The sequence below is a fragment of the Natator depressus genome, chromosome 11 (genome assembly GCF_965152275.1).
Source record: "Natator depressus isolate rNatDep1 chromosome 11, rNatDep2.hap1, whole genome shotgun sequence".
NCBI lineage: Eukaryota > Metazoa > Chordata > Testudines > Cheloniidae > Natator > Natator depressus.
Window position 1 is genome coordinate 74,254,021 of NC_134244.1, and position 14,253 is coordinate 74,268,273.

The window sequence follows — 14,253 nt, forward strand, 5'->3', positions numbered from 1 at the left end:
AGACTGATAGTCCCCAGGAACAATGGGGAGAGGCCAACGCTCCAGGTCAGCCTGAATGACAGGGCGGGCAGGCTAATGAGGGAGTCAGGAGGCCAGGGGAGTCCCGTCCTCCATGTGAGCTGGATTTGCCTGGGTCAGACAGACAGAGTGGGGCCGAGCTAAGGAGAAAGCAGGGGCCCGAGCTGAGCTGGGGGGAAGAGCTGTGCCGATCCAGAGGGGCCAGTAAAGCAGCCCAGAGACAGCAGACCTGTCCTGGGAGCAACCAGAGCCCGAGGGGCCAGAGAAGCAGCCCAGGGAGCGGGAGGCAGAGCAGCAGCCGGGCAGAGACCGAGTGGTGGGGCTGGGGCGGGAGCCGTCCGGAGCTGGGTGTGGTGAGCAGCTGGGGAGAGCAAGGGGGACCCTGGGGAGCGGGCCCCGCACAGGGAGACGTCTCAGCCCAGAGGCTCTGCAGGCCAGGCTTGGATTGTAACCCCGACAGGGCGGGGGCGACACTGGGCAGAAGGGTCCTGCCACTTCGAGCCTGAGAGCGTGTGGCCACCACCAGAGCGAGTGTCCAACCCACAGCATCTCTGCAGCACGGCCAGGGCCAGAGAAGGGGCCTGGGACCTACAAGGAGCAGGCTGTGAACTGCCCTGACGTTCCAGAGACGCTGTTTGTGATGTTCCCTGCCACAGAGCGGGGTGATGTGTTTCCTTTCACCTTTCCCATTTTCCCTTATTCTTTTTAAAATTAATTGTTGATTAAATAACTTGCATTTGCTTTAAATTGTATGTAGTGGTCAGTGGGTCAGAGAAGTGCCCAGTGCAGAGAGTACCCCGGAGTGGGGACACCCTAGCCCCTGTCCTAGGTGACTACCACAGGGTTGGGGGTCGAGCCCCCCAGGACTCCTGCGCCCAGCCTTGTTGGGGTTACGAGGACTCTGCCAGACAGGAGAGCGGAAGGGGAGTCCTCGAGGGCAGGGAGGCCACTGGGTAAAGGAAGTGGGAGCGAGGACTCAGATCCTTTCGCTAGCCCACTTCACCGGGGTCGTGCAGAAGCTCGGAAAGTTCCCCACAAGAGCGGGACTATTCCCCCGCTTACAGGAAGAAGGAGGTGCCTGAAAGTAGGACCCACAAAACTCAGCGTGCGAGGCATCTCCACACCGACGCTAACCAACGGGAAAGGCCGATGGGAGGGGTGTGCCCTGAGCCCCACCCCTCTCTGGATCTCAGGTTACGAGGTCTGGCTTGGAGAGAGGTACCTCCCCTGGCTCCCGCCCGCCCAGCTTTCCCCCACCCCCTGCCCTGCCCTCCCCTGCCCTGGCCGTACCTGGCTCCAGCCCGGCCCTGCCGCGGGGTGGGACCAATACTGCTGCCAAGGCCGTCACGAGGGAGGTGTGGGCCCGGGGCAAACCCCCCCTCCGCCCCAGACCCCGCCCCACTCCACCCCTTCCCCCAAGACCCTGCCTCCTTCCACCCCTGAAGCAGCAAGAATAATCCCATACATTGCATTGATGGTGACTTATTTGCCTGATTTGAAACGAGACCTAAAGGACCTGAGTTTCCTCGCTGTCGATAGCCCCCCGCTTGGCCAACCAGCACTGAGACGCTGAGGTGCGGGCGGCTGAGAGGTCTCACCAGAGGTCCCACAGGACGGCCCAGGTCACCATCAGAGCGGATCGCTCTCAGATCCAGACCCACCTCTTTGTGAGGACCTCCCGCGATAAGAGCAACCCCCTCCCCGCCCACCCTCCACATTCACCCCTCCTTGGTAGAGAGAGGGAAACAGGGAAAAAAGAAGCAAGAGAAGAGGAGAAAGGAGGGAGGAAAGAGGAAAAGGGAAACCAAAAAGGATAAACCCCAAGGTCCCCAGTGATTCCAAGCGTCAAAGTGCTCGGTAGGAAATCACATTCTGCCCCCTTAAGCCAGTGTTTTCTGTGCCGAGAATTCTGCCTGCAGCAGGTGCATCAGACCCAACAGGTTCCAAACCTCTCGCAGCCTCCGACCTTGTCAAAGGAAGTTCGTTTTCTGGCACAATCAGTGGTGGAAAAGGAGAAACTCCACAGAGGCTCCTCCTCATGCTCACGACTTGAATCCTAATTCTCTCCCCGTCCTCGAGGGGAGACCTGGCGAAGGAGACGTGCGGCTGCAAAGCCGGGGGGGTCTCAGCGACTGCCCTGGCCCTGCACCTCGGCCCTGCCCCGCTGATGTCGGGGTCTCTTTGTGAGGTCACCCCCTCCCCACCACCTTTGCCCAATGGGCTGAGGTCCTGCAAAAGGCCTTTGTGATGTCACTGCCCCCCCTCCCCTCCCCTCCAAGCTGATGTCCTGCCCCTGCCCAGCCTCTGTGGAGCTTGGAGTTGTTGCCCCCGGATCTCCGCACTCAATGACTGGTGAGTCGGGGGTGGAGCCGGCTATACAATAAAACACCAATTTTTCATAAATTAGTCGATTTAAGGCCAGAAGGGACCATTGGAGCATCTAATATGACGCCCTGTATCTCCCAGCCCTCCCGTGTATCACAAGAGCTGCTTTTTGATGAAAGCACCTTCCCGAAAGGCATCTAGTCTTCACTGGAAGACATCAAGAGATGGAGAATCCATCACTTCTCTTGGCAGTTTGTTCCAGTGATGAGTCACCCTCCCTCTTACAAATCTCTGCCTTGTTCTAAGGAGAATTTTTCTGATTTCTGCTTCCAGCCATTGGTTCTTGTTCTGCCTTTCTTTGCAAGACTAAAGAGCCCTTTAAATACTTGCTGTTTTCTCTCAGCGAAGGCACTGCAGGCTGCCATCAGCTCACCTCTCCATCTTTTTGAAAACTAAACAGACTGAGTTTTTCAATCCCTCCTTATAAGTCTTCTCCATCCCTCAAATATGGCTCTTTTCTGCACCCTCTCCAGTTTTTTTTAACGTTATTTTTGAAATGTGGACACCAGAACGGGATGCGGTATTCCAGTGTCAGTCTCCCCACTGCTGAATCACCTCCCGTTCCATCCTCTGTTTATCTATCCATGGATGGCGTCACGGACTCACAGGACTTGTGCTCTCTCTCAGCCTCGTACAGTCCTTGGGAGGAACCTCCTTCAGTGTGACAGCCCTTCTCGGAAATCCACTCTCTCGAGGGTTAAGCCGTAGGCCCTTCCGCCTCCTGGAACCCCTCTTCTCTGAGCCTTGAGCATGCCTGTCTGCCGTGGGTCCCCTCAGGGAGTCCCCTCACTCTGGACCCCTGGGGCCTCTACTCCCAGAGGGAAGAACGCAACCCCGATCCCGAGACTGCCGTGACTCTCAGCCAGCGTAAAAGAGAGGGGTTTATTGAGCATCTGAACACAGCACAGGAAACTCTCAGGGCCTCAGGCCTAACCTCCCTCAGCACAGTCCATCTAGGTCTCTCCTGCACCCGTGTGGGCTCTGGCTGTTTTCTCTCCCCAGTCCAGAAGCCCCCTCCTTCCAGCTAAGCGTCCGATATCAGCTTCCCACAAGCCTGTGTCCTTTGTCTTCTGTCCCAGGTGAACAGGCTGCCTGGGTCTCCTCTATCTCAGCCTCTCCTCTCCTCCCTCTTTTCTTTCCCCCAGGCTGGAAGCAGTCACCGGGTCTTCTCTCCTCAGCCCACTGTCCTACTACTGGCCCGACCTGGCTGTGACTTCCAAGCTGGGCCTCCCGCTCACCAGTCGCTGGGGTATCCATTCTCCAGACCTTTGCCTGAGGGCCCAACTGACAGGCGAGATCACCGCTGGTCCTCTGTAACAACAAACGACCTCTCCCACCAGTGCCACCTCGTTAAACAAACAGCACCCAGGGAAACTGAGTCCCACACGTGGCATGCAAACCATTGAAAAACCAAGAAAATCCCCCCGTCATCACCGATGGCTTTGGCCCTGTTCCCCACAGCATCGCACCGGGAGCGGATGTTGAGCGGCTCGCCCGGTATGACACCTAAATCCTTGACAGAGTCACGGCTTCCCGGAGTACAGTTCCCCCTCGGTGGCCTGCCTGCTCTGTCCTGCTGCCCGCTCCCACTGCGCCAAGAGGGGACCTGGTGACTGGAGCTGCTGTGGTTGTGTGAGAGCGCCGGGCTGAGAGACCAAAGGGCACCTCCGTTCTGGAAGAGAGGGGTCTGGCCGGTAGGTACAGTCGCCCCCGGTTTGGGGCACAGAAGGGGCTGTGGCTGGCAGCAGCTTGAAGCCCGTCCCCGAGCTGCGCTAGGCACTGTTTGAATGAATGCAACGTCCGTGTTACATACGGGCTCCTGGTGCTCGGTCGGAAGCACTGAACTGCCTCAGAGTTCTCTGTTTGCAAGGTCGGTGCCAGGAGATTAGAGAGACAAGGCGGGGAGGGGATCTCTTTCATTCTCCAACTTCTGCTGGGGAGAGACCAGCCTTCGAGCTCCGCAGAGCTCGTCCTCAGGCCCTGGTCTCTCTCCCCAACAGAAGCTGGTCCAATAAACCATATGACCTCCCCGGCCTGGTCTCTCGGTGTTTTCTGCTCCCACGGGCGTGGCTGGGAAGGGCCACAGGGCTCAGCAGGCTCAGGGAGAAACCTCAGCTCCACTGGAGACAGGAGGGGAGCAAACCTCACAATCCGTGTGGTCACTGCAGGTCTGTGCATCTGCCCCCTCCTCCCTCAGTGGCAGTCTGTGGGGGAGGTCTAGGGTGGCCAGAGGTCCCGATTTTAGAGGCACAGTCCCGATTTTTGGGTCTTTTTCTTATATAGGCTCCGATTACCTCCCACCCCGTCCCGATTTTTCACACTTGCTGTCTGGTCACCCGAGGGAGGTCTGGCAGCCCCCTCCCCAGCCACAGTCCGTGCGTGCCCAGCAGTCTCTGTGTGTCTCAGCAGCCCCCTGCTCACTCCCACGTGGAGCCCAGATCGGGGTGGGCTGGGCCTCTGGTTTGTTTGATCCCTGAAGGGTTTTCTGGGCACTAACTGGGACTCCAAGTTTCTCCTAATTTGAGGAAATCCCTGTGAAAACTCACCTTTTCCGGGGGTCTGTTTCACACCCTTCGTCAGAGACGTTCCCCATTCTTTCTCCAGTTCAGCTGGCAGCAGGTCTCGTGCGAGGGGCGGGGGAGAGCTGAGATTTCAGGCTGCCGTGTTATGGCGGGATTGCTGCGATTAACTGGCTGAACGTGCTAATTCTGAGGACGAAACGGGGAAAGGGGCAGAGATCGAGAGTCAGGGAGTGAAATGGAGAAAATACAGGAAGCATTTCGAGCAAGGGCGAAGTGCAATGACCAGAATCCAGAATATTCTCTGCACCCCTTGTCTAACTCTGGGCCCGATTCTCTTCCGCATTGACGGCCCTTTCCCTGTCTCCGGCCGTGTCTGGAGGGCTTTATGCCCCGTCCAGCCCCTTCACACTGCCAGGAAGGGAGAGGTGTGATGGAATCTTTGCCCAAACAGGAACCAGGCCCTGTGTCACCTTCATCCTGGGTTTCCGATGACCCCGAGAAGTTGGGGGGCCACTGGCACCTAGAGCATGGCCCTGCCACAGAGGCCCCACCCCCGGTCATCCTCTTCCCCCGAGGCCCCGCCCACCCACTGTTCACTCCTCTGGCCCCCGAGGTCCCCCTACCTGCCCCTCGCTCCTCTCCGCCTCTTCCCCCAAGACTCCACTCACCCCCTGCTTGCTCCTCTCTGCCCCTTTCCCCTAAGGGGGGCTACCGGGGGGCCATGGGGCCAGGCACCCGTCCCTTTTCTCTGTCTTCAGTGAGCGGGGGGCCGTGGGGTCCTTGGGGAAGGAGGTGGAGCAGGACAGGAAGAGGCACGAGAAGACGGGGCCGCGGGGGAAAAGGCCGAGGGGGGGTGGGGCGCAGGTTTTGGGGGAAGAGGCGGAGGGGGGATGGGAAGAGGCAGAGCAAGAGCAGGGCATCGGGCTAAGAGGCAGAGGGGAGCGGGGTGCAGGCGGGGCCCCCACTTCTCTGGAGCTTCGCTTCCAGCGCTCGAAAGATGACCACGGGCCCATGGGTCTCCGGAGGGGAGACCCGCCCCACATCCCCAGCGTTTCCCCCCCGCATGGACGGCCTTTTGGGGGAGGCTCAGCCTCCTCTGGCCTCTTCTACGGGCTGCCCGTGCTCAGCTCCTTCCACGCGCTGGAGAGGAGCAGCACCCAGGGGTGGGGCTGAGCCGGGGGGCGCTGGGTGAGGGGCAGAGGCCTCGGGAGCTGAGACAGGCCTCGGGAGCAGGGACACAGCATGAGGCACCATCCCAGGCATCCCCATGAAAGGAGCAGAACAGGGTTTCCTTGGGGTGGGGAGTGTACGGAGAGCGTCCCAGGGTCGGTGGAGATGTATTGCCCTGGTGAGCAAGTGTGGCTAAAACACAGGCCTCGCTGTGAGCAGGATTTGAACCTGCGCAGGGAAACCCTATTGGATTTCGAGTCCAATGCCTTAACCTCTCGGCCATCACAGCTGTGAGTGACGTGACCCCCTCAGGCCCGAGAAACTGGTAAATAATCACAGTGCCCAGGCCTGAAGTCCTCTGAAACACAGAATTCAAACAGGAAACCTGGCTCCCAAAGCACAGGGGATTTGGGGTTCTCGTTGCTTAGCCATGTGGTTAAACATCAAACCAACCCCCTCCTGTGGGGCCTGTAATTGTTGCTATCCCCACTCTAAAGGGAGACAGGGAGAGGTTCACTGACCTGACCAAGGCCACTCAGGGAGTTAGAGTCCAGCTCTGCCCCTCCCTGCTTTATCCTCCCCTGTCCTGACTGTCTCGCTCGATTCACCTGTTTTTATTGTCTCTTGTCTCTCTTTATAAACAGGACTAAGCCATGACTGGACTGTCAGACAGGAGAATGGGACACGGCTCCCTTCACCTGGACCCTGGATTTCTCATTACTTCAGAGAAACTTCTTAGTGGAAAAATGAATCACATTCAAATGACTACAGATTATGAACCGTTTGCTATTTTTGTTGCCTTGAAACACTGCTCTCCACCCCCCAACCCCCCCGCCCCAGCCTCTTCCCCTGAGTCAGGAATTATGGTTTATTGGTTCACTCTGATTTGTTTCAGTTTTATGTTCGCATCTAATGCAACTAATTGGTCAGAACCTGTCACTTCCGAAAGTCCCAGACGCGTGCCTCAGTTTCCCCATCTAGCTCCCTTCTCGGGACCTTTGATTTTCCTCAGAGTCTCCTTCAGAGCACTGGTTTGTTGGCACCAATAACCAGGTCTGATTTCCAGGTCAGGAGACGTGTCCTCCAGCTGCTGGAATTTTCCTTTTTCACATCAAGAAAGAAACAGGTTTTTTTCCCAATAATCATGATTTATTTTATTTTTGTATTTTACTGTGAATTTCTTGCCACTGAAAAATGCTGAATTGAGGGGCCTGGAGAATGAATCTCTTTGTAGCCAGCCACAGAATAGCTACAGCCCCAGCAATGGCTGGGCAAGCTTCCCCGAGGTGTCCCGTCAATGTGCTTCAGCCCTGATTGACTGAGACCAGCTCTGGGGACAGGACGGGAGTTCAGTCCCCGTGGGCAATTCACTCCTCGGCCTCCATGCTTCAGTGACCAATAGATTACAATGTTCCTGCTGGTCTTTGTTCTGTGGACATCTGACCACCTGCATCTGGACCAAGATTCACTCCCTCATGACACGTTCATTCCTTACCAGTCTCTGAATCGTCATCAGAAGAGAACCCCAGTGCCCTGGAGGTGACAGGCCCGGACTGTGTCCCCGGAGTCCCGGGGCATCGTCCCTGCCCGAAGGCTGTGGCTGCACTGGGGAGTTTACAGTGGCAGTCTCTAGTGGAGCCGCTGGAAGCCGACCGGAGGGAGCTCTCCACCCTCAACGAGCAGCCATAGCCATGTTGGCAGGAGAAGCTCTCCCAGCACCATAGCACTGTCCACACCGGCGCTTAGGTCAGTTTAACTTGTGTCACTCGGGGCGTGGCTTATTCACACCCCTGAGCCACATACGTTCTACCGACACAAGGGGAGTGTAGACGCAGCCTTAGCAGAGAAGCGATTAAGAAAACCGCTTTAGTTTTGGAGGAAATGCAGGAACCCCAGGTTCGTAGTAAACCAAAGGAGATTCCGACCCCACGAGTCACCTTCCCCACTTTGCAGTTGTGCCCTGGGATAGTTGTTTTGTCTCAGCCTGTGGCCAGAATAATGAGGTGTGAAGGGAAGGAGCCAGGCACCTGTCTATGGTGCTTCTGACATCCTAGAGGGGAGAAAGGAGAAAAGACGCTGAGTCCCCCATGCCACTCACACAGGGGGTGGGAACTTTGGTGGTAATTTAAAGAGAATCAAGGGGCTCAAAGAGAGACAAAGGTGTTAACGTCACCCTGTCACTGTCCAACATTAAACAGGTGAAACAAGGCTTGCAGTTTGGTATTTAGAGACTTCAGCCTGCTTACTCCCAAGGCAAACACCCCTCTAAAATCCTTGTTAGTGTTTTATTAAAATACAGAGGAAAAAAGAGAAAGAGATAAAGCAATAGAAATGTAAAATATTCAATAAGACTTTTCTTTCTACAGCGTCCCTTGTGCCCTTTCTCTTTAGCTGGGAGAGTTTTTAGAAGGAAAGTTCCTTATGTGACAGTCTCTTAGATGGTATTTAAGATGGTAAGAGCTGTCCTTCTGGGGAAATAGAAGAGGTTCGCTGAGATGGGCTGGAGCTGTCAATGTTGTGGTCTTTCTTGTAAAAGTCCAATCCCATTTCCTAGGTGGCAAGATAAGGCAAACACACACCCAAATGGGGAAAGAAAAGAACAGCAAAGATAGAAGATGCAGCTTCTGGCTCTGGTGTTGACCTTCTCTTGCAGCTTCACTGCCAGAGAAACACAAGCCTAGCACAAGGCCTTCCAGCCACTCCGAGACCTGGCAAACTTGTTTCACCTCAGGCTGCTTGGGACATGGCATTTAGCTGTCGTTCTGGTCACAGGCTTACAGCAGTGTTGCAAAACATGCAGTCTTGGCCAGCTGAGTCAAATGTTGATTGAACAGAAGCAGAAGGAGAGGGAGAGGAGAAAGAAAAAGCGATACGGAAGGGAAAAGAGAGGCTGGGGGTGGAGGTGTCTTACTTCGGCCTGGCTACACTAGAAAATGAGGTCGACAGAACGACATCATTCAAGGGTGAAATCCACACCCCTGCGCAGCCTAGCGGAGCCAACAGACGTCCCTCCTCTCCCCGCGCCCCGACCCGGAGACGGTGCTCGGTCCAGGAGAGAATTCTTCCGTCCCCCAGCTCTCCGCAGCCGGCGATGGCCTTCCGTTGGCACGGGGGTGTCTCCATGGAGGCACACAGCTGTGCTACAGTAGTGTTTGCAGTGGAGACAAGCCCTTAGTCACACATCCCAGGTGGTGTTTGGGATTCAGTTGGAACCAGTGGAGATGACACCGTCATCTAGCTCCCTCTCTCTGGCGTAGTCTGGTCAGAATATCTCATGGGATTACAACAAGCAAGGTTTGGAGTTTGAGACCCTGGAGCCCTTCCTTTTCTGGCTGGTACCTAGCCACACAGCCAAAGGTGGGGAATTAGCTCACATGGAAGAGCGGTTGCTTTGCCTGTGAGAGGTTGTGGGCTCAGTGGCTGTATTCCCCATGCGCTGCTGTGCATCTTTATTCTGTCTCGTGTGGTCAGCCCACCCGCCTCCTTTTCCTCCTGTTCTGGCCTCCCTGTCCATAGCAGTCAGGCAGAAGATCAAACGCCTTCCGTCCCAGGCCTGCAGCTAGCCAGGGGCTCGAAGCCACAATCTTGACCTCTTTAGTGCCAGGATCTGGCCAACTGAACGAGGCAGCCGCTGGGAAGCTCCTCAAAGCATTCCACCAGCGTACGGTTAAAGATGTGAAAAGCATGTGAAAGTTCATCAACTGTTGCAAGAAGTGTGAAAAGTGTATCGTGGCCATTGTGAAATCCTTTCCTTTTCTTTTATGGGGGGAGCATTAGGGTTCTGTCTCTCTCTCTCTCTCTCTCTCTCTCCCGCTCTCTCTGTGCACGTGTAAGCGCATTTCCTATTTAGAGGCATGAGAAAATTTGGAAGGTTAGACAGGCTTCCGGGTGGTGGCGTTAGCTCAACTGGAAAAGTGCTGGCTTTGCATGGGAGAGGTAGTGGGATTGCTCCCCATGTTCTCCAGCCTACTCTCTTGGGGTGAGGAATTGGCCCTTTTCTTGCTGAGCACCGACCACCCTTTGCCCCCTCCTCCATGCTCCTCTGCACAAAGCTGATTGGCTAGGAGGGAGTGTCACTCAAGGACACGATGACTCTGCTCTCTGGGATGCATTGAGTGACTGAGCAGACGGGTGGGAGGTGCCTGATGCCATCATAGCTGTAGGTCATGTAACCCACATGGCCTCCTGAGCTCAGCCCATGATGGAGGCATACAGACAGCTTGGAGTGAGCCAAACCAGCTAAGGGCTGCGTGCGGCCATGTATCTGTGGGTGTCTGGCCAGGCCAAGGGAGGGGTGTTAACTGGACGCTGTGCCAGAGAGTTTGTGTAGGTCCGGTTGGAGATCCTGAGCTGGGTCTGCTCCTGGACTTGTTGGGTTAGATAAAAGTGGTGTTCTCTTCTGAAGTCTGGTGCTTGTTCTAGGGGCTAACTCTTATCCCTGCAACACATTTCATGCAGGGACCGTTGGTCTTTGTGCCAAGGTGCATGGCTGGGATCCAGGACTATAAGTATCCCCTCTCCCCCGACACTGTTGTGCTTAAGAACCCAAAGTCCGCGGTTTACCTGGCTGGCGCCTCGGCCTGGGCCAAAGGTGGGGAATTAGCTTAAGTAGTAGAGGGCTCACTTTGCCTGTGAACAGTAGCAGGATTGATGCCCACATTCTCCAAGCGATGACTTGTTGTTTCTTCTCCCTTCCCTCTTGGCCAGTGTGGTCAGCCCACCTGCCTCTTTCTTCTCCTGTGTTAGCCTCCCTGTCATTAGCAGTAGGCAGAAAAGCAAAAGAGCAAAAGCCATCTTTCACCGTGCCTCAGTGGGTCACAACTGAGAATACCAAATTCAGGGCAAACTGCTGAGAAATGGGGCAGACACACCCCAAAAGTGGTGGTTATACTCCCATAAGAGATACCAAACCAGCAACAAAAGTAAACTTCTGTTTCACCACACTGGCTAAGAAGAAGCCAGAAAAGCAGTCTCCTTAGGCATTCCAGTCTTTATATTGTCTCCAAAAACACTGAAATTACTGATGAGTGGTTATTGGAAACCAATTTCATCAACCAAAAGGGTTCTTCTGATCCTAAAGGACCAGCCACATACCCAGGTTTCAGAGTATCAGCCATGTTAGTCTGTATCCACAAAAAGAAAAGGAGGACTTGTGGCACCTTAGAGACTAACAAATTTATTTGAGCATAAGCTTTCGTGAGCTACAGCTCACTTCATCGGATGCATGTAGTGTATTTTCCTCTACATCCGATGAAGTGAGCTGTAGCTCCCGAAAGCTTACGCTCAAATAAATTTGTTAGTCTCTAAGGTGCCACAAGTACTCCTTTTCTTGATACCCAGGTTGATATACAACTCAGATCTTAGCCCAGTAATCATGCTATTGCTAATCCTTTAGTATCTAAGATCTAAAGGTTTATTTGAAGGAAGAAAGGAAGGAAGGAAGGTGAGAGTTAAAATTGGCTAAAATTTAGGAATCAAATGCATACCATAACTGCAAAATTCTTGGATCAGGCTTGCAGCAGTGATGGAATAAACTGCTGGCTTATTAAGTCTCTGGTTGTTTCTGAATCATTGGAAGGTCCTCAGTCCTTTGATTAGAATGCTCCCATTAGTATACGGTCATAGTCAAGAGGTTTGAGCAGGAAAGAGGCCAAATGGAGATGTTTCCAGGGCCTTTTATAGCTTGTGGATGGAAACCCCCATTGTTTCAAACAAAGCCCTCAGCAGAGATAGTGGAAAATTACAGGTAACAAGATGGTGTTTGGAGTCGCATGATTCCGCTTAGTCACAGCAGAAGCCATGACCTGTACTCCAGATGGAACGTTCACAGGCAAGTCCATGGAGCGTAGATAGGCGTGTGACCTTATCGAATTGAACTATGACCATATAGACCATTATTGCAACCCCTGTCATATAGTTGCAGCAAATCTTGTACAAAGATGGTGAAGTGAAGTGTCTATGAAAAGGCTGTAATTTGCTGGTTATGCATATGCTGTCTGTATGTGTGTATTATTCTTGTATTTGAAGTTATGAATACTGGCTATGTACTTGAAATTGCTGAGCTTGAATTAATATGCAAACTAGATACCATTAACCTGGGTTTGAACAGAGACTGGGAGTGGCTGGGTCATTACACATATTGAATCTATTGCCCCATGTTAAGTATCCTCACACCTTCTTGTCAACTGTCTAAATGGGCCATCTTGATTATCACTACAAAAGTTTTTTTCTCCTGCTGATAATAGCTCATCTTAACTAATTAGCCTCTCACAGTTTGTATGGCAACTTCCAACTTATCTGTATGTGTATATATATGTTCCATTCTATGCATCCGATGAAGTGGGTTTTAGCCCACAAAAGCTTATGCTCAAATAAAACTGTTAGTCTCTAAGGTGCCACAAGTCCTCCTGTTCTTTTTGCGGATACAGACTAACATGGCAGCTACTCTGAGAGCTGTATTTCACTGTTTGCTGCTGAGTAGCACCAATGAAGCATTTGGCCAGCTGACTGAGAAAGGGCTGAACTCTTCACTTCAGAGAAAAAATGCATGAAAACAGTTTTATGAACGAGTAGCTAAAAACACAAACCAAACCAACACCGACTGTGACACCCCCCACCCCCAAGAAATAAAAATACAAACATGAAATGCTAAGGAGGTCGCATGCTGATGGGCTCAGTGTACAGCTTCCCCCTAGGTTTATATCTGGTGCCTCCCTCCTCTCACTCCTCTCTGCACAACGTCAGGTTCTTCCTCTCTGACCCTCAGAGGAGCAGCCCCAGCAGGGAGTTGCAGCAGGGAAGAGGGGAGAGAGGGGCAGTTTCTGCAGCCCCCACAGCAGGTCCCAGCAGCCATGGGGAGGAGCTGCCAGGGCATCTCTGCTGGGTCTCAGGTACTTAGGGCAGAGAAGCGGCTCCCCAGGCTGGCGTTGTAAATCCGAGACCAGGTGCTCTCATCTCTGTGACCCTTTCCCCCTCCAGACTCTTTGCCACCTGAGCTAGAGCCAGCTGGGGAACAGGGAGCTGCAGCCTCTGTAACCAAATGAGAACGTACAAAAGTGGGTCCCATTACCCAGACTGAGAACTGCAGTGACATTTCTACTCAGTGTCAGGTGCCCAGGACAGAGGCAGCTCCCTGGGATCCAGGCCTGTCCCAGCCAGACCAGGGCTGCTGGGGAGTGTGAGAAATAGTCCCAGCCTCCCCCAGGACTGAGCCCTGCCCCTCACACTCTGATTCTCTCTCCCTAGTGACTGTGACTCTGGATCCAGACACGCTCATCCCCAGCTCATCCTATCTGAGGATCGGAAAAGTGTGAGATGGGGATACACTCCGCAGGATCTGCCTGACAATCCTGAGCGATTTGACACTGAGCTCTGTGTGCTGGGCTGTGAGGGATTCACCTGGGGGAGACATTGCTGGGAGGTGGAGCTGGGCGATGGGAGGCGCTGGGCTGTGGGGGTGGCCAGAGAGTCTGTGAGGAGGAAAGGCTGGATCAGTCATAACCCTGAGGGGGAGATCTGGGCTGTGCAGTGGTGGGGGCATCAGTTCCAGGCTCTCACCTTCCCTGAGATCCCCCTTCCCCTGAGCCGGGTCCCCAGAAGGATCCAGGTTTCTCTGGACTGTGAATGGGGGCAGGTGGCATTTTTTGATGCTGATAATGAGGCCCCGATCTTCACTTTCCCACCAGCCTCTTTCACCGGGCAGCGAATTCGTCCCTGGTTCTGGACAGGATCCTGGCTCAAACAGTGTAGCTGAGATGTGGGGTGGGGGTGGGGGGATTTTGATGCTGCACCCCATAATGCTTTATAGAAATGTGCTTATGAGTGCAAATGTGACATAACTGTAATATGCTTTGTGCTAAATATGGCATGTAACATATCTTTGCAAAGATTATGATCTACTGAATATATTCATCCTATTTGTATGCATGTGTCATTTTTATTTCTGAAGTTATGAGCATTGGCTCTATGCTTGTATTTGAAGCGTTTGCTGTGGAAAACACATAAGGGAGGTTTGGCCAACATATTCACAGATTCATAGATATTTAGGTCAGAAGGGACCATTATGATCATCTAGTCTGACCTCCTGCACAACGCAGGCCACAGAATTTCACCTGCCACTCCTGCAAAAAACCTCACACCTATATCTGTGCTATTGAAG

General features: G+C 53.7%; 1 non-coding gene and 1 pseudogene across 1 annotated transcript; both read right to left on the bottom strand.

The window, feature by feature from the left end:
• LOC141996300 (butyrophilin subfamily 1 member A1-like) overlaps nucleotides 1–14,253 on the bottom strand; it is a 79,055-nt pseudogene that overhangs the window by 29,083 nt on the left and 35,719 nt on the right.
• On the bottom strand, nucleotides 6,303–6,384 carry TRNAS-CGA (transfer RNA serine (anticodon CGA)). The gene has a single exon. It is a non-coding gene; the product is annotated as a tRNA-Ser (tRNA).